The sequence below is a fragment of the Octodon degus genome, unplaced genomic scaffold (genome assembly GCF_000260255.1).
Source record: "Octodon degus isolate 3935 unplaced genomic scaffold, OctDeg1.0 scaffold00128, whole genome shotgun sequence".
Classification (NCBI taxonomy): Eukaryota; Metazoa; Chordata; class Mammalia; order Rodentia; family Octodontidae; genus Octodon; species Octodon degus.
This window is the reverse complement of record NW_004524704.1, coordinates 3,208,737-3,235,055: the sequence shown is the minus strand read 5'-3', so window position 1 is coordinate 3,235,055 and position 26,319 is coordinate 3,208,737. Positions and strand designations below refer to the sequence as shown.

The 26,319-nt window shown below is 47.6% G+C and overlaps 1 protein-coding gene across 4 annotated transcripts in view; it reads right to left on the bottom strand.

Moving 5' to 3' along the window:
• The window catches only part of Lpp (LIM domain containing preferred translocation partner in lipoma), a 658,136-nt gene that overhangs the window by 616,096 nt on the left and 15,721 nt on the right, over positions 1–26,319 (bottom strand). For 2 of the 4 annotated variants that reach the window (XM_023700942.1, XM_023700943.1), the window contains exon 2: positions 554–589. The exons of the other annotated variants lie outside the window; for them this stretch is intronic. The gene's annotated coding sequence lies outside the window, so the exon portion shown is untranslated. The remainder of the gene's footprint in view (positions 1–553; positions 590–26,319) is intronic. 4 annotated transcript variants of the gene reach the window in all.

Sequence of the window (26,319 nt, the reverse complement as noted above, 5' to 3'; positions counted from 1 at the left end):
TCATTCTGATTTGATGCTGAAGACTTGGAGCTCAGAATGATAGTAAGCACATGATGTATGCTGTTTTCTTTAATGTGATGAAATAGGGCTGGGGAGATAGCTCAGTAGAATAAGCACTTGCCCGGCAAGCACACAGTCTTGAGCTCGATCCCCGGTACCACCAAAATATACACATGATGAAGTGAACAGAGAGTTGAGTGGAAGGAGGAGGGATGTGTTGCATTTCATTGAGAAATTGGGGGAACTTTCCCTGACTTTCTTCCTCTTATCAATTACCCTCTGGAATTACCAAGTTTAGGTTTTATTATGAGTAAAGTCTTGATATCACTTAATATTAAGGTAGAAGTATAACTTTTTTCAAAAACCACAAACGTTGTCAATCTCTAATTTTTTAGAGGCAAACACCTCTGTCACACACTATTCAGAAAACTACCACTCACGTAGATCTCAGACAGGTTACTTGATTTCTGAGCCAGCCTCAGAAAGAGTAATTTTCTTTAGTATAAAATGCATGCATGGGCTGGGGAGATGGCTCAGTGGAATAAGCGCTTACCTGGCAAGCGCAGGGGCCTGAGTTCAATTCCCGGTTCTGAAAAAAAAAAAAATGCATATACTACTGCAAAACTGTCTGTCACAGACCCACTATGAAATCTGAACTAATGAAAACCCACACTCGTGGCTATCAATCATACAAGTTTATGTCATAAATTTCAATCATAGGCAAAACTATGAGGCTATCCGTCTCAGTACTTAACTTCTAATATTGCCTCTATGTCCCTTCTCCCTTCAGATGCCACAGGAGTTCTGGTCAACCAGACTTTCCCTGGGAAACACCCAGTCCTCACCATCCTGGGAAGCCTGCAGAGGTACATGAACTTCACCTACAAACTATACTGGCAAGAGAGGCATAGGACCTTAGCTAGGACGAGGGCTCCGCTGCTCTGCTACTAAAACCCCAGAGTGGCCTGCGTTCAGGACATCACTGTCACCCAGTACCGCAGCGCTTTTCCACCCCACACAACTTGACAGTAGTGACTCCATGTAGTGTTTGGTTTCACTCTGCTTTTTATTGCGTCTGATGTCCAGAAGTACTCGAGGGACTAGAAAAAGTGTGGCGGTAAAGCGAAGTCTCTATCAAGATGATCAACCTGTTTCTCTAGCAGACCACAGTGACCGTCAGCAGATTTGACCAAAAAAAAAAAAAAAAAACCTTCCATATGCCACATGTTACTGACCTAGAATGAGAGCCACTCTCAGATGTGGAGGCCCATCTGACCTTCCACCACCTAATGGTGTCAGCAGAGAAAGAACACAAACAAGAGGAAACCAAGGCCCAAAGATGGGTCCCCACACACGGGTGCTACAGCGGGGCCATCAGTCAGGATCCAAATTTCTTGCTGAATCCTCTGACTTTAACTCTCTACCGACTGAAACAGCCAGACAGAAGTACTGATGCATAGCTTGCAAATATAACTCTAGGAAAAATGTAAAAATAACTCAGCTGTAAGTGGCATGTCATCCAAATTCTGTTACACCAGCAAAAGAAAAGACATTGTTCCATTCGATACTTCTTGGCTGCACATTTTCCACAGCCAGTGGAGTTCTTGTGGCAAAGCAGCCGTCAGAAGCAGCATCTACCAGACCACACACACGAATATGCCACCTCTGCACACCTGACCACACAGCACAGCAAGGAGCTGTGTTCTAACCCACTGGGTCTTTAAGAAAAACCACAGTATACTAACATATCATGTCGCGGAAGGGTGGTGGATGACAGGGCCAGTTCAGGAAATTCTGTTGTAGGTTAACAAACATTTATGTGGCACTTGTATACCAAGCAATTTCCCACACAGTTAACAAATATGGATCCAATTCCCCTGCCAGACAAGGCTAGGAAGTAGCTACTGCTATTGCTGCACCCTTCACAGATGAGGAAACTGAGGCACTGAGCGACCCAGAGCTGGACAATGACAGAGCTGGAAATGAATCCTGCCACCCGGTTCCAGTTCTGTGTTCCTCACCGCGGAGCTGTGCTGTCACTTGGCTGGCTTTGTTTTCATGATTGGGAGGGAAGATAGCGGAGCACCCACTTAGGAAGGTACAGTGAGAAAAGACAGCTGGGCGCACATAGTGTGCCACTGTGCCAACTCGATCAGCACTCTCCCCAAAATGAATCATAAGGGAGGCCAGATCTTAACCAGGTTATTGATTTACTCTGAAAAAGCCTGTCCCAAGACCAGAAATAAGCAGCCTCCGTGGGAGCACCAGATTCTGTCTTCATCAGCGGGCACGTGAAAGTCAGATCTCGCAGGGACTTGGAGGAGAGAAAGATGGAAAACACCACGGCTCGGAGAATTCCGCAGAAGCCCTGGGAAGGGGCCCGAGACTCGCTGTCCATGCTTAGAGAAGACCTCCGGGTGGGCCTCTGTCTACAGCAGAGGATGTCGTCCTGCTGCCTCCCGGTTTAGTCAGTAGCTACACCTCTAGGCAAGGACCTTGCCTCCTCCTGGGTGTCATCAAATTAGTGGACCAAAGAGAGACACGGCCTTAGAAATTCAGGCTTTGTGGTCAGCTGAACTGCAGCTCAAACCCTGTCCCCGCCATCGTGCAACTTTGTGGGTGAGTCACTTGCACACACTGAGTTCTGAGTTCCTCACCTATGTAATGTGTATAGATTAAAAATTCCAACCTCGTAGAGCTGTTGCAGGTAAGACACGATGCTCACAAACCACCTCACAGGCAGCGCTCGGCCCCTGTCATTTAAAATGAAAATTCCTCCCTGAGTCCTTTCCTGACACTGCAAAGGAGAAAGCACACTGGCTGCTCCTTCTTCATTCCCAGCTCTGTGAGTGGTCACCACGGGGTTCACAGTCACCCAAATGCAAAGTCCCGTAAGCCCCAGCTCCATGGCCATAAACCCTGTGAGGTATATACTGGTATTCTTGTCTACTGTCCCTGTTCTTCCTAGAAAGTTTTTACCAAACTCCTATTTAGATTACAAAGCCCACTCTAGTACCACCAACCCCAGGAAACCTTTCCCAGCATTTCCTTTTTTTTTTTTTTTTTTTTTTTTTTCTTTATACGCACATCAATTATTATACTGACAGCACTGGAAGGCAGCTCTGTAACCACATGCAAGACTAGCATGCAACAGCACAGACTGATGCAGCTACACCAGTTACTAAAATATTTAAGTATCTCCTTACCCACCGTTATGCAGCTCGCTTGGGAATTTCCAAGGGTCCTAGCACCCTCCCAATTTTTCCAGTCCCTCCCTTAGCTCTCTTGAGCCTCCCCATAACGGGACAGTGAAAAGACTCTCCTTCAGCACACAGTGTTATGTGCGTGTATCTAGCAGCTCTGTCTGCACGGGCAATGCAGCCACTGAACTCCGCGTTGCTTAGGTACCAGGTAGGATGCCCCTTGAGGTCCTGAAGCACAACACTCCCAAGAACCCAGAAGACTACCATGAATGCAGAGTGGATCCCTGTTCCCCCACTTCTCGGCCTCAGCCTGGCAGAACCCAGGCCTTTTGTAAGTGTCCACAGCCTAGCTGTGGTCCAGAGCCAGCTGTGTCCTGCCGTCCTGTGGCTTAGTTGCCCTCCCTGCCCCTTCAGCCCACCATGTCCCCTCCTGAGAGCTCAATCCAAAGCACAGCTCTGTGCTTCACGCTCCAGAGGTCCCCAGATACCCCCAAGCCAGACCCAAGCTCTCCCAGACTCGGGCGGTGCCAGGGATCCTCCCTTTGACCTCATTCTAGGAATAAGAAAGGATGTAAGCAAAAGAAACAGTCGTTTCCTCAGAACACACCAAAGGCAGTGGACAAATACAAGCTATCACTTTAGACAGTTAACCCAAGCTGTTAAAAACAGACCCTTGTATTTTTTATGACTAATTGAGCTCTTAAAAGTGGTTGTATATCAAATGGATCCATGTCACCCCCCCTCGGGTAGCTGGCCAAGTGGGAAGTACGGGAACCACTCCCCTAGCATCAGCCACAGCAGGTGACCTGCTCCAGCACCCTGCTGTTGATCTCACAGTCAGGGCTAAATTGAACCCCAAGAATCTCAACCTAGTGCCATCGGGTGTGCTCCAGTCAGGGCATCTCAAAGCATGACCTGATGGGCCACTCTGTAATTATGCAAGGAAGAGGCAACTCTATCACTCCCTGCCTCCTCCAGATACTGTATTCTTTTGCTTAGGAAGCTTCGTAATCTGAAATACAGATCTGTTTGCTTGCTGGCTGTCTCTCCAGCCCCTAGATTGCAGCGTGGGGCTCTGAACTCAGCTCATCTCCTACGTCATCCACAACAGAACACTTCTGCGGCAGCACCTGGGTCACCCAGTGAGTGCGTGAGCCGGTGCTCTGCGAAAGACCTGCCCTCCAGCAGTGCCCACTTCTCTTCCTCCTGCAGGTCCCAGCTGAGCTTCCTCCCTACCCTCAAGGGCTCCTCCTCCTACCTATCAGCTCTCCTCCCCTGCAGCACCTAGGGCAGCAAATCCACCCTTCTCTGCCATCCCTCCTGCCTTACAGAGGCAGGTTCTGCCAAGGGCAGAGCCTGCAGCTGGAGCCAGCCGGTCCATGTCTGCTGTGCGCTGACCTACTTCCGAGCCGGCCTGAAGCAGGTGACACTGCTCCTGATTCAGCAAGGTCTTTTTTTCCCCTCCTTGTCATCTCAGACCTGAGGCACAACTCAGCCAGGAAACTCAGAACAGAAGGCTCCCCAAAAACAAGCCCATTGGAGATAACCCTCATAGAGAACTATAATGTTTTCAGCCAAGATAGACTCCCAAGACCCCCAACATCAGAAGCAGCAGCCTGGCTCCATGTAAGTCTCAAGAAAGGGGCCTGCCTCGCCCTTCCCTTCATCAGAAAACTTGTTCCTTATATCTCTGACTTAAACACTGCCTGATTCCACTGCCAGCAAATGTTTTCTTCCATTATTAAGTGTGCCACATGTCTCTCGATGACAAAAAATTTCTCTGGCTTCTATCCTCAGGAACAAACTAGTTTACACACAGAGACACAAAATCACAAACATTTGAAATTACAAAGTAGGTATAAGAAGACAACAAGGAACTAAAAGCAGGGAGGAATGATGTCTAGAGTTGACTCTGCTATTAACTACTTGCATGATATTAAACGAATCCTTCTTCTACCCAGAGACCGCACGTCTCACGTCGAAACAGGACTGCTGGGCCAAATGTTCTCTGAGCTATTACATTCTGGAACACTGATGCGCACCATCATCTCCAATACGGTTTATCGCTGACTACTCAAAATAGACCACAAGTCCTCATGCGCAAGAGTTTTCAATAGCCCAACTGGACACACGTCCTTTAGTATTCGTCGACAAACTGGTAACTTTTGAAAGACAGGGCCCTATTTTTCTGTAATCACATCATACAGACTTTATGAGTAATCACAAAGTCATTGCTGCCAGACTAATAAAGTTTCATAATGCAATGAAACGCTACAACAGCCTCGTTACATACCAATACTTAGGCTTCTTCCCATTACTTCACAGCAATCCACTGATTGCTTAAATTCTCTCACGTTACACCATGTGCTGAAGCGGTTGTAGACCTTGTAAAATATTCACAATGGGAGTACCTCTTTGATTTCTAAGAATGAATCCTGTTTTGTTTTCCAAAAGTCACTGAGAAACAATTCCAGGAGTAAGAGTGATGATCCAGCTGGAGAAGATCGTGCTGCATAATGCTTGGCCCCATGATGATTACTGCATAAAGATTTCAGGTTATCACTGCCCCTGACCCTAAGTCGGACAGCCAGGGCTCACCCGAGCGGACTCCTTCAAAGTGGAGTGAAGCTGATTTCAGCGGATTTTTGGCCCCTACCAGGTTTGCACTAAGTCACGATGCATGTTCCTGAAGCTGCCAAGAAAACTGACTTGCTGCTTCTGAGGTGCCCTCTGCTGCTCCCAACACCCACTGCTCCTCGCAGCAACAACAAAAACCTTTTCAAGTGAGACGTGCCGTGCCGGGTGATCCCCTCAAGAACCCAATGCAAGCACAATCGGCAGCACACGTCCTCAAAGGTGGTGACACAGAATCTCAGTTTCGCGCCTGTGCTAGGTACTCAGGTGAAACAGAACAATAACGAAAGCCTTCGGCGCACATGCTCACAGCAGCATTGTAAGAAGAGCAGACATTTAGGAGAAAAGCCAGTCAGCAACATGTAAATAGGTAAATTTTAAAATACTACACACACTCAATGGAAAAGTAGAGTGGAGGCGGGGACATAGCTCAGTGGAATCAGTGCCTGCCTGGCAAGCGCAAGGTCCTGATTTCAATTTGATCTTTTGTACACCAATTTAAAAAAAAAAAGGAAAAATAGAGTAGCTTTTAAATATATGGGAATAAGAAGAAAAATTTACTAGGCACTTAGCTTAGCGGTAGAAACACTCACCTACCAAGCTAGAAACCCTGGGTTCAGTCTTTGGCATCAAAAACAAAACAAAACAAAATAAACAAACCTCAAAAATATAATCTGGAAAAGTTTGTGAAAATCCAGTAGAAGAAAGTACACTTGATCTTAGCCAAAAGGCAGAGACGTAATTCAAGTAGAAGAAAATATAGGAGAGATCAACAAACTGCCTAGAAAGAACAAGTATTTAAAAAAAAAAAAAAAAAGATTTGTGAGTCATATGTTAATAATATATCTTGTTTGGCATGATAGTAACGATGGTGGCATGACTCAAAAGCTCCAGAGGGACCATCTCCTGCGATCCTAGAAGACCTGAAGGGATGAAAGAGACACAAGGCTTCCAGAAGAGGAGATAACCAGAAGCTCCAGGGCGCCAAGGGCGGCTGTACAGGAAAGCAGGGCTCACACAGGGAGAAAGTAATGCAAAGCAAAAGAAAAGGGCCTGGAGGAGAAACGAAGAAGAGTGCAAGGAGAAAAGAGAATAACTGGAAAGAAAATGCTTAATTTTCTTTTTTTGTTTAATGAAATAAGATATCAAGCTCCAAAGAAAAAGAAGGAAGGGAGGGAGAGGGGGAGAGAGGGAGGGAAGGAGGGAGGGAGGGGAGGAGAGAAGGGAAACGAAAACCATTAAGTTTCCTTATAAAAATAAAACAAACCCAAACCTGCGATGATTTTGAAGAACTAGAGGACAATTAGAAGGATCTATTCAATTTAATGTCAAGGAAAAGCTCAGCACCCCCGTGAGAAGCTTAAAGGGGGTAACCTCAGATCACTAGAAAAGGAAGTGAAACCACAGCACTGCCGTGCCCTGTTTGGAGCCTGGTACCGAGCAAGTTACCTAGAAATCATAAGGCAAACATGACTGTTTTCCACTGTTACAGTCATACTGTGGGCAGAGCACAGATGACCTCATTGTAGGTAACAAAATCACAAGCGTGTGCATACACACACAGGACAGACCAGAGAGAGAGGGCCAAGGTGACAGAAACACCCCGACACGCTAAAGGGTAAGCCGAGGGGAAATGTGGAGGCAAATACCAGCAAACGGGCGGGTGAACGTGCTACCAAAGCTGCTACGGCAGGAAACTGGAATTTTTGCAGAGAAAGAAACAGTTAAAGAGCACAGAAAAAATAATTAAACAGTGAAAAGGAAGGAGTAGCACAAATAAGCTCATCCTTGCCTGCTCGTCAAGCAAAGGCAAGAGCATGTAATTCAAGACATAAAGACAGCAGCATAGAGATCCGGCAATAGCCACCAGAAGAATTAAAAATAAGAATGGCGACAAGGACTTGATTTGGGGGGATGAGACTGCAGTGGGAAGAGCTGGGACAGGAAATTCTTGTTTTATCATAAACACTTCTCTCTGTCATTTTATTTCTATGGTGAACATCATTATAGCATTTTTCAAATTTAGAAAAAGAAAGTACTCCAAGCTAGAGAATAAAAGCTCCAAAGAGCACGACCCAGGGTCACAGAAAGGGAATGGGATGGGATTTTCTTGGGAAAACAATTAAAAAATGTCACTTGGGGACAACCAAACATCAAGGAAGTCCCTTTTTAAGATCAACTGGCCCTCTTTTAAAAACTCCCTCCCCGCTCCTTCTTCCCAAGCTGTTCAACTCTCTCCTAACGTCCGCCTGTAAAATTCTGAACACTCCACGCCCTTGACTCCCGTGGCTGTCTTCAAAAACAGAAGCAATCCCCAACGAAAATTTGAAAATGTATAGAATCCCTAAGGAAACCCCAAAATCAACAGCCAGCCAGGCTGTGCCAGCAGTGGCCCAGAAGCTGCGGGTGCCCGGGGCTCAGAGCTATATTTAGCAGCTGCTGGGCAAACAACATGCACTCCTGTTCCCTGGAAAGGAGGTAATGAAAAGAGGCAGATTTAGGCCTGAGGTGGTGAGTCTCAAGGATCTGTGGCTCCCGGCAACCCCAACCTGTACCCTGCCGGAGGAAATGGGAACCCACAGGCTTGCTTCATTCCTAAGCAAGCTTGTCCTCTGCAAGCAGGTATCTAAAGCCACCTATCCATCAGCTGACCACTGTTTTTCTTCTGGTCACTGCAGGTCTGTGCACACATTTCCCACTGTGCAGGAAGGGGAGAGATCAGTCAGACCCCAGCTCTGACCTCGGGAAGCTCACAGGTAAGGCAGGTAAGACACTGGATCAAACATGAATCAAGTGGCAAGAGAAGGGGAGGCTGCTGCCGCTGGGGAGCCTGGGAGATCACTCTGGAAATCCTGCAACAGGATTGACCTGAAGCAACAGAAATGGCTCCCACAGGTGAGGGAGAGGAGGCTTTCTCAAAGGCAGAGTCACAAGAGTAAAGGCACAGCATCAGCAAACTGAGGAGAGGACTGACCCACTGGATGGAAGAAGGGAACGTAGGGAAGACCATGTTCAGGATTCTCACTTACTGGGCACCTCCCATATCTCCGCACAAATGCATTTGTTTGTTTGTCATTTATCAGCTCTGGGGACAGTGCCCAGGGCCTCACACATGCTAGCCTAACACTATCCCTGAGCTACATCCCTGACCCTTCTGAAAATTGTACTTTCTCTTTCACTGGTGCATTTCTTGCTTCCCTTCCATACAGAGAACTTCCTGTGGGACAGTCCTCACATTTGGGACAATCCTGGGCCCCAGGTGTGCACGGTGCCTCACTGGGGCTCCCAAGCTCTGGCGGTTCAGCACTCTGGGCCCCACACAATCAACTCCAGCATCTCTCTAATGACTTCTCATACACTTTGACCTAACATATTGTATTGATCCCTGCCTGGATCCTCTTATTAGACTCATGACATCTTAGAATCCCTGACGCACCAGCACCCCAGAGAGATGTAACACCACTTCAACTGGCTCCCACCAACATAAGCTTGGATCGGCCCAAACACCTCTGCAGTCTTACATCCTGATGCAGTCTGCTCCCTCATCCCCAGGAGTGACAGACCAGAGGGGATGAGCCTAGCCTCTGCTGGACAGACCGGATACTATAACTTTGAAATCAAGCGGAACTGGGCTGGCATCCTGGCTCCGTCCTGGCTTGCCAGTTGGGAAAGTCCCTGGGTCTCCCCACTCCCTACCTCCTGGTTGCTACAGAGTTCAGGGAAATGATGCAGGCAGAAGCCCAGCACTGTGAGCACTCAATAAACGGCAGCATTATGGCTATTAGTTCTCTTTCTGCTTCCTATTCCAGCCTGCCACGTAATCAGGGAATAAATCACACCCCTGGCCGCTCTAGAAGTCTGTGAGCCCTTGCATGGGATGGCCTTACAGAGCCCCTGCTAACGTGCCTGGCACTGACTGGCCATGACCAGGAAGCAAGAGGCTCACTGGGGTTTCCCTAAAACTTGTGGCACAGAGGGCAAAGTAAAATATAGAGAGAACACAGCATCTATTGCTCCTGCCATTAAGGTGCTGCCTACCACTCCACAAAGGTAAAGATGCCAGATGCCACAGCAGCTGCCTGGGTCACCTGGAGCCACTGACCTTGTTCCAAGCTTTCCATCATACCCCTAAACGCAGAGAACAAGAAGGAGGACACAGGCGGGCAGTGAAAAGGCAACCTCCTAACTTGGGGTCTGTTCTGTAAACCCACAGCTGCCAGGAGCTCAGAGTATTTGCTACATCAGGCTCAGATTTCTAAGGACAAGGGTGCAAGCTCTTCACCAAGGTCTACCTCTGTCCTGACAACGCGGCTACCAGGCAGATCTAAATCTAGTGCTGTGAACTACATACTAGGGTAGACGGCAAGAGATTGAGCCCTGGCTTGGCGATTAAACTCCGTGTGATCTTGGAAGGCTCCGTAAGCCCTGTGGGAGGCACCTTTCTCACTGTACATCAGGATGCCTGCCTACACCGGTGGTCCTTTCCTCAGCAGTGAGAGACACATTTTGCTTAGGAGTCAAGACAAGAGCTTCTGATTCATGACTGGAGTTATGGTCTCTGATTCTGATGGTCAGGAATTTCTGGTCTTAGGGATCCCATTTCCATTAGGTGAGGTCATCTTGCTGCGCCACAGTAGAATATATGTGAGGAGCACAGTGAGGCTTAGAACAGAGCAGATGCTCAGGGGACGTCTTCTCCTCCTACCATCGCATGTACCTCAGACAAGAGCAGTGTCGTGGTTTGGGGTTTTGCATGGGCACAATGCGATACAGGACACTTTTTATAAGATTACTGTACAAGGAATCAATCACTTCTCTGCCTTTAGGCTAAGGTCAAGTGTATTTTATGATAAACCACCCAAACAGTCAGACATAACAAGTGCATGAAAGCTATACACACACTAAAGACCAAAGAGTCCAGCTGAGGGCCTGGATCCCACAGCAACATCCTGCTCCAGTCCAGCTAAAGACCTAGAGCTGAGAACAATGCCTCCCATGAATCCAGTTGGAGGCCTAGAGCCCACAACAGTGTCTGATGCAGGCTGCTTCATGGATCTGCACTGGGAAAGCCCAAAGGTCAGTGGGGGAAGGTAGGAAGTCTGTGCCAGAGGAATGAAGGATCTCAGCTAGCAGGCTGAGAGATCTTAACTGGAGCCTGGAAATGACACTCAGGGTAAGAACCAGAGCTTCCCAGAAAAGTACCACAGCCATCCCAAGCTTCTGTGATGATAAGGAAAGGTGAGCTCCCATCAGGAAAACCAATATAACAAGGAGAGCCAACAGCTTCTCCAGGACCTGAGCCTTACACCATCTTGCCCCCTGGAGCCAGGAGGTGATGCCCAAAGTGAGGACCAGAGAGCCCTCAAAGTAAACTGCAGCCATTCTCAGCAAGCTTCTTGAAGATGAGAACAGCCAGGTTGATCAGTAAAGCCAGCGTGACAAGGTCTTCCAGCAAAATCCCCTAGGTTTTGTTGCTAGCAGATCCCTAACGGCTTTCTAACAGCCTCATTCCTTCTTCGCCAGTTCTGTCTCTTATGCTGCTGAGCACCCACAATGTGCCACAAGAGGCGCACGGCCTAGAAAGACGGGAGAGGGACACATGCGCTACAAGTGCGTGTCCAGCAGGGAGAAGCTGGACTCTACAGTGCCACTTTCCAAGCCATAACGTGCATATGAATCACTTGAGGGACACGCGAAGGTGCAGAGGCTGGTGTGGGACTATAATTCTGCATTTGTAACAAGTCCCAAGTGATGGCTTCTGGCCCATGAAACAAAACCTGAGCAGGAAAGCTCACAACATGGGCATTTTTCAGGGTAAACTCGCAGCCGGAGGCAACTTTCCACACGAGTTGGTTGAGGACCTACTAAGTATCACTCACGGATACTTGCTATGTCACAAAGGCAGAGATGAGTAAGACACAAAGGACGAAGATCTCAGCAAATAACACAAAACGTGCTTCAATTTAGCTCTGCATCAGAACCATGGCCCCAGTGCCACATCCTTTCCAGTGGGAAGCCATTCATTCTCCTCAGGTAGCAGAACAGAAGAGCATGAGGAACAGCACTAAGGAAGTTATAGTGCAGAGGAGAATAACACAGAGTATTCTGGATGGCCCCACGCTTGAGGCTACAACCACATCAGCACAGGATATCTCTACAACCTACCCACCCAGCATAGCTGTTATATGTTACAAAGAATCTAGAAGGAGGAAAAGAAAAAAGGGGGGAGGAAGAGGCAGAGAAAGAAGATGAGAAGGAAGAGGAAGAAAAAAATCAGAGACTGGATACCACCCACAACACCTAAAATACCATCAATATACAATGTTGCACTAACTACTGCAAGGGGCTATAGGTAATGCTTTTTCTCCTTTATATATTCCCAGAGGTTCCTAAATTTTTACGATCTTAAGAGTTACCCGGATCGACCAAAATTTACCCTTGAATTTTAGAGTATTTGCCCCAACAGCTATTTCCCTTCGTGTAATTTCAAATTGTAGCAATCTGTCCTAGAAAGTAAGGAGCCAACAAACAATTCTGTAAAGTGAATGTCTGTCACTGACAGCGGTGAAGTGTCAGAATCACAGAGTATTCTCAAGATGCAAGAACAATGGGCGACCACCCAACATCGCACATGCCACGGTCCCCTGGCGTGGTGAGAAGGTGCTCAACCTCCTCTGAGTGGTAAAATAGTGAGCCACAAACTGGTACACACAGTTAGACTTCAAGTCAGGGCAAAGAAAATGCATAAAGGAATCAAAAGGAATTACCCACAAATGAATAGTAAAAATACAAACACTGTCTCTAGAAAGTGCATCTACAGTTGACTGTCATTTTGATTTACCCAAAACGAGTTGGGTAAGACTCAGGAAGAAGGAAGGAGAAGACATCTGTGTTATGTTTGGAGGGATATGCATGCATCCCTCGGGCCTCTGGGAATGCTGAGCTGCCTTGCGACCAGGCAGGGGATGCGGAGGGACCTGCGCACACGCCCAGGTGCTGGAGCAGGAGTGTGACCCGGAACGCTCAGCTGCTGGTGGGCAAGGTACACACAGAGCCACGATCCACTGACCAGCGGGCTTGGGGAGGCGGTGAGAAAGAAGCAGGAAGCCAGTTGAAAAGCAGGAGGAAATACTTTCCCAAGCACCCTTAATCCCAGCCCTGTGGAGGAGTGCAGAGCCGGAAGAGAACCACAAACTCAGTCTTTTACCCACATCCAAGCCCCAGACAGATTTCCCCAACTTTCTCCCAACAAGGCTGTGCGTGCATTTGTATGTAGAAATAGAAGTCATAAGTCAAACAGCCACCTTCTTGCATCGGAGCACTGCTACAGAGCCACTCTAATTTCGTCCCACAGGCCGACCCAACCAACTCTGTCACTGAACCAGGATTTCTGCCTGCAAGGCACAGGATGCAGGCAGAGAACAAAGCCCCAAAATGCCTATCTCTGGCAAAGGACCAAAGGCAGATGAGGAGAAATAAGGAGAAAGCCTCCCTTAAGGGACAGGCTGAAAGCCAGCTGGTGGCCTCACTGGCTGGGAGGTGAGACACAGCCAGGCTGTCCCTTCTCGTGGTCCGCGGTCAGCATCTTGGAAGAAACCAGAGGCTGCAGCAAGCTCCGCCAACGCCCACTCATGGCTAGGTTCCTAACAGGAGACGGAAAGGGGTTCCAGTAACCGAGAAGGAATGCTGCTGGCTAGAGACACCGAGACCTCTCCAGAGGGCTTTAAATGGAAATATGAGAGCAAGAGAAGAAAACCTAAGTACAGCAAATGTACCAGGCAAACAAGCGTGCCCCAGATACAAGAGAAAGAGCTCCGGAATCACGGAGAAGCAAGGGAGAGAGGCTGCGGGTGGCCCTCCAGACCCCTGGGAGGTCGGGGTAAAGACATGAACAGATGGCTGGGCAACGGGCCTGTGAGAAGCCCACAGAGGTCTGACGGGGGTCCTTCATCAGGCTTATGGGAGTGGGCTCCACGGCACTCCTCTGAGAAGACAGGAGTCAACACACAGGAGGAAGATTCAACGCACTGCCTTCAGGGGTAGTAAATTCAAAAGCCTTCGGGCTGCATGCTTGTATGATAAGAGGGAACCAAAGGATTACGGCTGTGTAGGCCACTCAAGGGTGCTTCCAACCTCTCTGTCTCTCTCTTAACACACCCGCCTGTCCACAGCACCAACCATCTGCAATGCCAATAGACTCTCTACTGCTCTGCCGCTGGAAAACGCCTTCCTCTGACTGCACACAGACATCTGTACTACCATACTACACACACTGCCCCACTTTGGTCGCATGTGTGTTGCCTATGCTGACCACAACCTCCTAGATAGCCAAAACAATAACTTACTCATATGTCCCTAATCCCTGAGGTGGCAGACAATTAGAGTGGAGTCAGTAAGGACCAGCACTCCACAAGGCAATTGTGGATCTCCTCTTGCAGAAAGCAGAATACCTTGCTCGGATAAACCAACAGTGTAGCATAAAGTCACTAGAGGGCTTTACCTCTGACCAAGGAAGAGTGGACAGAAGGCACACAAAGGGAGAATGCAAGTCTCTTGTCTGGAGTTACAATCTGAAGACAGGGAGATTCTGAGACTGTGGAAAGCCAGCAGTAGCCAGCTGAGGCCCAGGGACAGCCTCAGGAAAACAGAAAAAAGAGGTGGATGGAGAAGCAGGGCCATCAGCCTGCATGGGGCTTGGTGCAGGAGGACTGCTACGACTGACAGAGAGAAAGGAGCTAAGGACTGGGAGAATCCAAGGGCACTTTCCTGGAGACACGCAGTAGCCTCCACTGGAGCCACATTTCCAGGGCACCACACTCTCCCCAACTGTGAAATGAGAATGCCTGAGCATTCTGGGAACTCTACCAGAGCCCCGACATCCCGGCCCAAGGAGACCACAGCAGCCCCACTGTTCTGGTTCTTTTAACCAAGCATGCTGCCATCTTAGCCCCAGATCACACAGGCCTGCCCTGGATGGGAAGCTCTACGGACAGGAACCAGAATGTGCTCCTAGCGGGCCAACTCTGGTAGCCTTCCCAAGGGCCCCTGGGCACGCACTCCCACCCTCCCTGGGTCTCTGTCCTGCTCACAGCAGCCATCAGAGCCCTTTCCAGCGAGATGTCCAGAGCCTGCCAAGCAGCTCCACCTCTGAGCCCTTCGGACTTCTCCAGCTGTTTGGTACACTTCCCTGGATCTATTTGTCTCGATAACCATGAAGCACCTTCCTACAGCCAAGTTCTTTCATTTCAACCCAGACAGAACAGAAACCCACCTCATAATCTCAGCCCAAAGCACACACCACAGCCCAGCCAACCCCCAGCAACATCCAAAGCTCACATCTGCCTCACTACAGCCAGCTCTCTCTCCGAGTGCGAAATGTAGCTACTACCAGAAACGCAGCTCCTGCCTAGGAAGTCCGGCTGCCTCTTCACTTCCATCCTGCCTCTGGCTGGCTACTACACCCCACTGCCAAGGCCGGATATACCCACCTCAAATTACACCTCAGAGAGGGCAGGTGACGTATTTAAGACCACACAGCTAACACATGATAAAGCAGAGGCTTGATCCCGCGCCTTGGTAGTAATCCTAAACCTCCTGTCTGACCCACTAAACCTCACTGATGTCATTCTGCTGCGCTACCCAGGAAACCCCTTGTATAGGTCAGAGTGGAGCCTCATCTTTCATAATAGCCATAATAAAAACCAAATTTACAGTGCCCAGAGACCGGGCTTTGCCTGTGGCCCTAGAAGGTGAGACAGTCCTTGTCAGATGAGAGAATGAAGACGCAGTACTCAAGGGCTGCCTCCACGGGTCCATCCTCTTAGAGTACCAGTGCTACACGACATGTGGCCCAAACGCAGTTTTGAGGGTACAGCACACAGTCGCTGTCAACAAACACACGTTAACTGAACAACAACAAAAACATTAGTTTGACGGAGCCAGAGAAGGGCTCTCCAAGCTAAGCCTGTGACCAGACCAGACACCGCTGGAGCAGCCAGCCACCACTCCAAAGCACCGATGCTGTTTCCGGACAATGGCCCTTGGCAGCACGCCGCGCAGTGAGTCAGGACTTCTGGGATGTCTCTTAGCTGACCTGGGAGGTTGCGCGACGATAGCTAAGTCCTTTTCACCCACCTTCTAAGTCTCATTTCCCTATTTATTTACTCAGAGCAGGGGCAAAAGGGCATGGGGAGCCAGCAGCCGGACTCGATCTGAGCTGACTGGAAATGCAAATTCTCGGGCCTGCCTGTCCCGTCACACAGAGGTTCTGGATGGAGCCCAGCAAACTGACCAGGAGGACACTGATGCTCCGACCCTTCCAGCTCCTCCACTCTCAGAGCTGTCAGCTTCTCCCGTTCAACACCATCAGCCTCCTCCCATCGTGCCACTCTGCCTCTGACGTGGCATGAACTTAAGTCACGTAGCCAGCTCACGGAATCTCACCACTGCCGCCAACTGCCATTAACACGGGCACCCTGGGGACACTGAGGGCTTCCTCCACTGCACTGTTTTCTACTTCCCACCTCAGCAGTGCACACACTGTCAAACTATTACAAAGGAAAACTCATGAGCAAGGAACCCAACCAGGAGCCTGTCTTTAAAAAAAAAAAAAAAATTAAAAGGGCTGGGTAGATAGCTCAGTGGCATTAACGCCTGCCTGGTAGTCACAAGGTCCTGAGTTCGATTCCCGGTACCAAACTGCTCTATAACCTGAGAAACAGGATCTATACCCAGTGACCTCTCCGGTAGGAACCCAGAAGAACGGATGAGAGAACATCTACTTTGTGTGCTGGAGAAGCCTACAGACAAAACAAATCACTTCTTGCTTGGTTCACAGGTGACAAAAGAAAAAAAAATCCAGATAAGGTTTACAAGTATGAAAACACATCTCAAAGATACTAGGCTCCTTGTGCAGACTATCGACAAATTCACTGCTACAGCTCTGACAATGGGCCTCAAGTTGCTGCGGAATGAACGAATGAATGAATGGATGAATGAATGAGTCAGTGGCTGTCTTCTCAGTGTCGGTGCTGAGAGATGTAGGAAAAGCGAGTTAAATTCTATTATAAGGGAACCAAGCTTGACTAGTGTGGGCAACACCACGCCTATGCACCCAACGCCATGCGTCCAATAAATGTCCCTTACAGGTCAGCCAAATTCCTCAGTGTCAAGCATGCAGTACAGAAGAAGGGCCTTGTAGACCATACAGGAAGCAGCTGCCTCCCCCTCAGGGTAAAGGATGACCAACTTGGCTTCAAATAGGTGATGCTGGTAAAGAAGGTAATCAAAATTGAGGATGTGATGAGACAAAAGACCTGGCAATGGAGGCTGGGGAGATAGCTCAGCAGGATAAGAGCCTGCCTGGCAAGCACAAGGTCCTGAGTTCAATTCCCAGTCCACAAAAAAGAAAAAAGAAAAAATAGCAATGCAGACAAAGCTCGGACAGTCCGTAGATCCTGTTCATAAGTCCATAAACAGCATGATAAGGAAGTTCACAGAGGCTGACTGCCTGACTTCTGCCTGTCACGCCCTCAGCTCCTCCCTGCCCCCTGCAAGCCAGCGGCTGTGCCCACCCCAGGCAGGAAGCTCAGGTCTGCCCAGCCTCCCAGCTCAGCTCCCTGCCACTCCCCTCTCCCCCCGCCGCCTCCTGCACGTTTCTTCCCCGGTATCGGTGCCATCGCAGGCTGCACCATACTCGCTCTGCCATGTCTTCACACTTCTGTTTTCTGTAATTTATAAAACACATACTGCCCACGAGTTTGTATTTTTAATTCCTGTAAGTTTTGGGATCCAATTTGTGTGAAAGTCAGACTACAACATAATGTAGTATTGTATGATAAAAGCCTCCAAGAATAAAAACAGACAGTATATCCTGCTTATCGGAAACTCCAACACTAGTTCTGCTCCGAGCACCACAGATTTCCTTATGAATGACTAGCTTTTGTTTTGCATCAATTTGTCCGGGTTTTCTTGAAAAAGGGCTAAGGACAGAGTCTCCCAGTTTCCAAGGCTTCCCTTTCCCAACATCTGTTGAGGACCTACTGTGCTCTGGGATGTGTTCAGTGTGAACACTCCAGTTCACTTAATTTCATGAAGGAAAAGCACAGCACTTCCTAAGTACCTGATAGGTACTGTAACATGTCACTGACCACTGAACGCATTTGATAAGGAAAATGGTGGAAGAGCTCAAACCTGGACACAAGTTTGTGGGAGTTCTTGATTTTGCTCATTCATTCAACACCAGAGCATCACATTCTCCAAGACCCTTTCCTGATCTTGTCTAAAAGTCCAGCTTCCTCTACTATTGCTATTCTATTTTGAGGGCCCGCGTACTCCTCCCCTAAAAAGAAGTACCACAGAGATAGTAGTACCACAGTTATTTTAAGCCCTGCTTCCCCAAAGTCCTTCAGGGAGGAAAAAGCAGGGACAAGAAGATAAGTGGGTCCCATCCCCCAGCCTGTCATCCACAGCCACGTCTGTTTGCCAGCTCAGCAGGACAGGCTGGAAAGGCTTTCCCACCGAGAAGCCTTCAATGGCTAGTAAAGAAAAGGAAAGGCTTCAAATCACTCTAGACTGGATCTTTGGTCTGAGTCTTGGAACAAAAACGTAGAAGTAGATTGAAAAACTGGTAAAAGTCTGGCGTGTAGCTCACAGGATCATACTGAAGTTGCTGCTTACACAAATAATGCAGGCAGCATTATTTGCAATGAAGTACAAAATCAAGTCAGACAAATTGACCACAATAACACAAGATGCAAAAAATGAGAAACACTGGGTGTAGGCTGTACAGAAATTCCCCCATCCAACCTTCATAACTTCTCTGTACACCTGAAATTATTCCAAAACTAACAGTGTGTTTGTAGAGATACCAATTTAAAAAAGCCATGCATCTAGATGACCTCTTATAACTAGACACAGCTAGAAAGGGAAAAGAGATGAAGAAAGAAAACTATCCAACTGAGTAAGGAGTCAGAAAACCTACAGCAGTGAGGGTGGAGAAGAGATAACTGTAGTGGGAAAGGAGAAGGAGACAGGTCTGAGAAGCAGCAGGCAAGGTAGAGCAAATGGATCCAGGGCCCTAGCATACCCAGCCTAATACTAATGTCTCAGAGCTGAATACAGTGAGGCTCAGACAGGGGAAAACTTATAGCTAAAATGGAATGAGAAATGAAAGGAGGCCCCTGTGCTCCTTTGCCTATGTCCCGTTCCATACACATCGGGGAAGCAGGTGGATATTGTTGAGAAACTGTAAACACAGCCCGAGATATGGTGGACCAGATTTCTAGATCGTCCTCCATCTCTGTTAGCACGCCCCATCTGCTCATCGGAACTGGAGAGAAAATGCGGGCAGCATTATTTGCAGTGAAGTACAAAACTGAGAATATGAAAGGGCATTTTGGTTTAGATGAATAGGATGATACAGATGGAGAGGAAGGAAAATGCAAGGCACAGGTGACTCGACAGCAGAATAGGGGAAGCGAGGGAGGAAGGAAGGGCAGAGGACGCGGCATCTGAAGCTAGACTGGTCAGAAGGAAGCATCTGTGAAGCTGCCAAGATGCTCTGCAGGACGACCAATAGTCCTGGGGAGAACTCGGCCCCAGACTAAGCACCAGAATGTCTTACAGAAAGGAATCAATGATCAGCGCTTCAGATGGGAGCCCAGTGAGAACAAAACTAAAAGCAGCAAGTTCTGCACCCAAAAGCCCCCTGCTTCTCACCTCTCTGGGTTCAGGCTCTGACAAGAACTGGTCTAAGCCATATCAGTGTGAGGGAAGGGAAGTCCAGTAGTAGAAGATATCAGAACATTACTGTTAATCTGCTCCTGGTGACTCTAGCCACCTCCAGGCCACTCTGCTATACACAGTCCTCCTCCACATGCCCACCTCTCCTCTATGAAGACAGCTGCCCTGAATCTGCAACCCCACCTCCTCCCCACGTTCTTATGCCTGAAACCTCCCTCCGTGTCTGCACGCCTTTTAAGCCAACACAACACCTTGTTTCCGTAACATCACTGCTAAGGAAAATGCACGCACACCCCTCCCGACCACAGGAGGCTGGCACAAAGATCCAAAGCTCACTGCAGCTGTGCTCGGAGCAAACTAAATTCCTCACCCCTGACACCAAACTGCCAAAAAAAGAGCAAGAGGCAATGCCAGGTTGTACTATCAAATGATTTTGGGAACAAACCTCCCGGCAGGGTCACGATACGCATTAGTTTACCAAAACTTGCAGTAAGCGTCCATGGTAGCCTGCATCCAGCTGTGGGAGAAGAAGCCACTAAGGTAGGGTTTCTCTCAAGCTCTGTAGAGCGGAATTCGTACTTTGGAGGTTGGGGAGATCAGGTATGTGCACAGAGAACGGCTGAGGAGCGCAGTCTTGGACAGCACATAAGATGTGCAGGAAACTGGACAGCTGGTGATGCCTCGGCACTGCACTGCTACAGTGACCCCTTAGCTTGTGTCCAGGAGACTTTACTTCATAGCAAATGAGATCTAAAGTAGGAACTTAGAACTCAAGGCATAAGTAATAAATATTTGTCATCTACGCCAAAAAATGATCATGGTAAAGACACCCACTTGATTCTGCTTAATGGGACTTCTGCAAGGTTACCTAGTTACACAGCCTCATGGGATCACAGCATTCCAAGGAGCGCCACACGGAGCACTTCCCAGCAGGGATCTTGTTTGAATCCCGGGCTGTCCACAACAGTCACCAAAGGCCCCTAACACCACAGGCCATGTGAACGAACTAAACCCAGTCTTCTCCTTTAGAAGAGAAAATGCCACCTACAATGTCAAGATGCCCTCCTGAGTTCTTCACTGTTTAAAAGATATCTTGTATAGAGAATAAAGAATGCACTCAATAATTCTTGGAAAATGGAATGGAACAGAATGGAACAGAGTAAACAAAATGGAAAAGTTTCTCAGATGTGCAGTCAACCACGCCTACACACTACCTCAGTCCAAAGTTCCATAGCATGATGGAGCCCATGACACACCCTTCCCCAACTTTGGTGTTAACCTAAGGAAAACGAAGTTGGCAGGGCAGAAAAGGAAAGCTTCTCTTTGGGGCAAGCGATGGGGGGAGTGGTGTGTGCCAACAGCTGAGGACAAACAAGACCTGTCTGTATCTAATTTAGACTTAATAAGATAGCTTTCCGAATGTTAATTAAATACTCAGTGGTTGTTACTAACTATGGTGATTAACTTAATTTTAAATTAAATAAGCAATAAATGCCTAACTGGAGTTCTATTAAATTTTACCCAGCAAGTGAGGAATATGAAGCTCTTAATTGACTTTAGACAAGATAGTTATGGCAAGTTAGTTGAATTTTTATTATCTGAAGATAACTGCCCTATTAAATCTAAATTGACTACTTTATTTGATGGCGAAATATGTCATCTGTCCCTCCCATTTACCAAAAACACATCCAAGAAGCTCACAATTGGCCCAAGCTACTGCTTCAATATTAACTTTGTTCATTTAAAAATAAAAGTGAATGAAAACACCAGGGTCATCTAGGAAAGGCCCACACACAAAACAAAAGAACCACATGATCATATATTCTGAATCAAACATCAGGACTCCACTTTCTCAATGTAGGCACAGCCCGGAGAGTTGTTTAACATCACAAAACTGGAATTCCAGGTTGTCTGCAAAGTGTGAAGGGTTACTGATACAGCAGCCTATTTTAAATCCTTCCCGTTGAATTAAAGAGTTGGGTTTTGCCATTGAAGTTGTACGACCCCAGGTCTACAACTACCCTCATTTTTCCAGCCCTCAGTTTCCGTACATGTTTTATGAGGGAACTGAGTTGGAAATCACTGACTTCACTCCACTTACATTCGTTCATACTAGGTGAAGGACGCTACCTATCTCACAGCAGGTCCTCATTGAAGAATGAATAAAAGAATAAATGAATGTGGAAGTACAGCCTAGGCAACTCAAAACCCTAACCAGCTTTAGCCCTTTCTTACCCAGTTTCTCCAATCTAGTCCATGTTGAAATCTTGTCATTTGACAAATGAGATAACGTGAAACACAAACCCTAAGCCACTACTTGGGGATTTTTTTTTTTCATTTTACAAACGAATGCAAATAAAAGCCATAATAAAATATCACTTCATACATATCAATTTAGTAAAGACAAACATAAGTCATAAGATCAAATCCTGCTGCAGATTAAGACAAACAGGTTGAGTCACAGACCACAGATGACTCTGCAAATCAACCCTCTTCCTAAGGATGGACAGTTAGTGGTGTGCAAAATAATAGGAGAACTTTAGCCAGCATAGTGGTGTACTTGGAAGGCTGAGGCAGGAGGATTGTCACAAGTTCCAGGCCAGCCTAGACTGCATAGACATTTACTGACAATAAATAAATAAATAAATAATAAAACTTTAAAAACATAAGCAACTAGTCAATAAACACTGATTTAAGACTGACTATAGATGGTGGGTTGAGACATAGAACCCACTCCCCAAAGAGGACAAAGGATATGTTCTGGGCCACAAGGTGGCTGATCCTGGACTTTTACTGCATGGGTCATAGAATTCCTTCCACAATCACATGCCGCGAGAGGCGCTGTTATCCAGTTCACAGCTGAGGAGCCAGAGGCTCTAGCAGATTAGGCAGCCCGTGTAAGATCACACAGCAAAATAAGCACAAGGCTATGACTTGACTCTCGCACTCAGCAACTCCCAATCCAGCCAGTGGCATCCCCGGGCAGACAACCATAAAACACAAGAGAAAAAGTAAAGCGAACTCTAGGAGTTGAAGAAATAATTATGCTTTGGGAATGGTGAAGAAGGGAATAAGAACTGACTGCCCATTGTTGTTTATCCCTGCACTTTCTAACACACTGAACTGCACTTGATATTTTAGAGGGAAATCTATCCTAGCATGGGTAATGGTGACAGGGGGACTTACTGATTTTGACAAATCTTTGGACACAGTGAAAAAATATTAACCCAAATACAGTTTTTTTTAAATAATAATTGTAAGTGAAAAGAAACATCCTACACATATGAGAAAGAAGACATATACTTTGGGGCAATTAAGATCAGGGTTCTGGTCATGTAAGAGATCAAAGAGTAGTCTTTGGGTGAGAACACTTTGATGTTTGTTCTTTAATGTCTGGGTAAATGTATTCTAAATGAGTTCTTGCTCATTGTCTTTTGAATGTTCAGAAGCACTTAACTTGTTATTAATGAAGACACTCTTCAAATTCAAGCAGTTGTTTATTACTTTATTTAGAGTATATTAATCATTCACTCACAAGTTCATTCAACAAATATTTATTACGCTTTTACCACTTATCAGGATCTGCAGTGATCGCGGAGAAGGGAACATGGACAAAAGCTACAGCCCAACTCAGAGACCTGCACAGGAAGAAAGCAGGAAGGATTTGGCACTGTAGGAACAGAAAACAGAAGCCCCTGGCCCAACATCAACAGTGTGGAGCCTGGGTGAGTCATTTCACCCTTCCCAACCTCAAGGTCCTAGCTGTGGAACTTGGATGGTAGTAACTATCCCAGCCCCACAGGGATGAGCTGACTATAATTTGTAGGGAAATACCTGGTTAACTGTAAAGCCTAATAAATGCCATACACTATGGAAAGTGCCACACTTCATTGGCAGGTTCCGCTTGCAAGCTGCCCAGGGCCACAAAGAGCTCCGTGGGGAGTATGTGGGTGTTCATTTACTGACATCAAAATAGCTGTGCCATTCCAAAGCTGCATGAACTACAGCCCACCACTCTTGGAGGCTTGTCCTGCACAGTTATCTCTCTCTCCTTGCCTCGCATCCAATTCAGCAAAATGATCCTAAGGAGTCAAATGGATAGAGGACCCCCAGACAAGTCTGCTACAGGGAGCATCTTTCTCCAAGAATTAAAACAAAAGACAAAGTCATGACTGCAAGACTTTCTTGATCAGCCTTCAAACAAAGCCTGACTTTTCACTGTAGCAGTTCCACTGTCAACCACTGCTTGAAACTCTTCAATCACTACAGAGTCAGTACTCCACGAAGAGTCACTGCGACCGAGAACTGAAGAGGTCTCAAGCCAGGCATGGTAGCACACATCTGTACGCACTCAGGAGGCTGAGGTAGGAAGATTTCAAGCTCTTCTTGGGGCTATGCTGGGACCAGGCTGCAGACTCTGCAATGTCACCTTCTCAGGGCCTGGGTGCCTTCCCATACAACATAAGCACAGTGCACGAATCCCACTCTTCTGCAAATCGTTGCACAGGTCTGTTGCCTCAGCTCCAGTTCAGCTTTGCTTTAGGTTGGCCCAGACTTTTGTTACCTCTTGATGTCCCCATGGCCCTCCTGTGCACCTAGTACCTTCACCCATTATTTTCCCAGCCACAGATCCAAGTGTGCCACCGCCCCACTGCCTCTGTTCACGGTGCAGTCTCAGCAGGCCTTTCTCACTCTGTGGTCCTCCCCTCCTAACTCCACTCTCCCTGAGGCACTGTGCTGCCATCCTACGTCAGGTGTCTCATCGCCTGCTACCTCCTCCATCTAGCGAGCCTCTCCTCTGTTAGCCTTCACATTCCTGCTCATCCTCCAATGCCCAATCGAATGACCATCTGTGAAGTTTCCCCATGTCCCCAGAGCTCGTCACTGTCCAGTTAGAGCCATCATATATATTTTTAACACATAATCCTGATTACTAACGCCATCTCCCAGAGTCAGAGGCAGAGATCACAAAGCACTTGAGCTAGACCCCAAAGCCCAAGCTACGTTTCACTCTACGATCGCTGGTGCACCTGACACCTGCTGTCAGATGAATGATCACTCAGATGCCCCCACTGATGCACAAATGTATCTTTAGGGTCCTGTCCAACTGTCATTACTCCCAGTCCCCAAGTGACACTACTATTCTATAGCTGAGAAGACTTCCAAGTAGAAATGACCAGCTACTACTGGAATGCTAACCTGTCTTTCACCTCAATCTAAAAAAAAAAAAAAAAAATCTGCCACTTACCTGCCTGGCCACTGCGGAGTTTACCTTTCCCATGAATCAGGGAACACCCTGCCCTCTGGGTGGCAACTCCTTACTACAGTTCCTGAAAATGATTCCTTGTCATCCAGGCCAGAGAGGAGTGCCAGGTGCCAACCAGGTTGCTTTCTTCCTGGGAACTAAGCAAGGCCCACCTTCCATGGAAATTCACCAGAATTAGCTGAGGTGACTCTGGCTGCCGCCTGGCACCGAAGTCAGCACAGACTTGCGCTTCCATAGCTAGAAATCATTATTAAGACAGGCTACTGCATGGAATTAATAGACGCAGGAGCCCAGGAAAAGAACACATGTAGACAGAGAATCAATCTCATTTCTTAACTAGTGGATGCCAGAGCAATTTTGCCTGCCAAACGCATCCTGGTCTTCTCAGCCTTCCATATCTCAGCCAGGGCCCAGCACATCTGACACGGGTCTGCCTGCACTCCAAAGGACCTGCATAGTCCTCTGTGGCTCCATCTGGAGCCCCTCGTGGCCCCTTCTTATCTTCTCCACATAAACCGCACTATGTTTCCACTACATCTCAAGTGCCTCCATCCTGCGCATCATCTGGAAACGTCCTGAAGCTTTACTTATAAGCAGAGTTCATTCAACGGGTATTTCTTAGCATCCTCATCTAATAAAGACTGTAGGGGCCAGCGAGACAGCTCAATGCACTAAAGCCCCTAGGCAAGCTTAGGTAGGTGCAAGGACCACGGTTTGCTCCTGGCACTACCTGCTGCGCCAGCCCAGCCCCCAGGGCCAGCTGAACCGGCTGGCCAGAGTCCAGGCGTGGTGGTACACACCTGTAATCCCAGCACCGGGGAGGCTGAAAACAGGAAGATCACTAGGAGTCCAAGCTGTATAATGAGATCTTGTAACAACCAAATACATTTAAAAAAAAAAAAAAAAGGCGGTAAATGCTTTGTGGGTCCTAGATTTAGTTCCCGGCCTTTTGCATGTCACTTACGATCCCACATTCAGAGCACGCCTGTAAGGAAGGTGGCCATATGATTCATACTCATGATCAGAACACCTCTGAGAGCAAAAGGGGACACTGCCATGGACACTACCAGAGCCACGGCACAGAGTGGGCCTGTCTCGGGCCACCCACAAAGGATGGTCATTCTGCTGGGGAAACAGGTACTACTACTTCAAACATTTTTAGACATAAGGAAAGAGAAGGGAATCTTAAGGAGACAAGCTGGTCTTCTTTGTCTGCTTTCTCTGTATTAAGAATTGAACCCCACTTTTCAAACTGAGCTACATCTGAAGTTTGTGTATGGTGTGTGTGGGTGTGTGTGTGTGTGTGTGAGAGAGAGAGAGAGAGAGAGAGAGAGAGAGAGAGAGAGATGGTGTCCCTAGTTTCCCAGGAGGGTTTCAATCTTGCAGTCTTCCTGCCTTGGTCACACTGGGAGACCAGAAAAGAAATTCTTTAACACACACACACACACACACACACACACACACACACACACA